Source organism: Nicrophorus vespilloides, unplaced genomic scaffold (assembly GCF_001412225.1).
Source record: "Nicrophorus vespilloides isolate i.1.1-1 unplaced genomic scaffold, Nicve_v1.0, whole genome shotgun sequence".
Lineage (NCBI taxonomy): Eukaryota > Metazoa > Arthropoda > Insecta > Coleoptera > Silphidae > Nicrophorus > Nicrophorus vespilloides.
Window position 1 is genome coordinate 1 of NW_017096065.1, and position 1,317 is coordinate 1,317.

Genomic DNA, 1,317 nt, shown 5'->3' on the forward strand with positions numbered 1-1,317 from the left:
TCGTGACCAACAACGAGGGCTGAGATGGAGATGTGCAGAGATGCAGATGGTAATGAAGACATCAAGTAGTAAGTGATTTTATACCACACGGGATTCAAAACAAGCAGCCCTCCCTCCTCAGTCTAAGAATATTTTTAATAATTTCAATTATTTTCTTAAATTCTTTTCAGGTTTTCATAATTCAATTTTGATTACTACGCCTATTCTAAATTTTTAATTAATTTTGCATCTTTTTCTTAACTTCTTCTCAGGTTTTTATAATTTCAATTATTACTACGCCAATTTTAACTCCTTTTCTTAAATTCTTTTCAATTATTTTCAGGTTTTTATATTTTGAAATTAATGCGCCAATTCGAAATTATTAATTAATTGATTCCCTTTGTTCTTGTCCGTATTTCCGTTTTATTTACATGTTTTAGTTTAGATTGCATTAAATTACTATTGATTTGGAGAAGATCTCAATTTTAATTCCAATTGCTTTCATCAATTAATTGATTATATTTTAATCAATTTAATTTAAGTTAATTTGAATGTGATTTTATTTTTCCCATTAGTTTCGTAATGATAATAATTTTGTTAATTTGATTTTGGTTCTACATATGTATAATTTATATTGAAGTTGTATTATTATTTTGAAATATTTATCCTCACTTAATTACCCAAAAATAACAAATGTTTAAACGCAGCAGATTATTACAATCTGCATTTTTTGAATTTTACTTCTTTGCTATTTTGATATTTAAATTATTATAGTTCAGGAAATTCTATATTTAGGGTTGGCCACCCTTAAGCAAATTCGTTTTTCTTTCAGTATTTTGGAAAGTTTCTCTCATATTTCCAAAATCTGAATATTGTATGTTATTGTGTGTTGTTTTGGTTTGAATGCAAGCGAGCTCGCAATTGTTTGTGTGTGTTTGGATCTATGAGCAAAAGTGTTTCGATTTGTGTTTGATTTTGAATGATCTGATTGAACGTTGGTTGTTGTTATGATTGTGCTGAGTTTACGATAGATTTTTAAGAAAATGTTAAATCTTCATTAACATTTTCAATTTGTTAGGTGCTTGATTAGAATTTTTGAACTGTAATAAATTATTTTCAATTATTAATTAAACATCTGTTATTTCATACATTTCACCTTTTATTTTATTTTTTTTATTATTAAACACATTCAAATTTATTTTTAATTATTTATAATTTTGTTAATAATGGAAATTATCATTTTATTTCAAAATTGAAACAATGTGATCAATTTCTATTAATTAACTTTTAATTTTAAATCTTCTCCAATTTCAATGGTGATTTCGTGTCGCCTCGCGA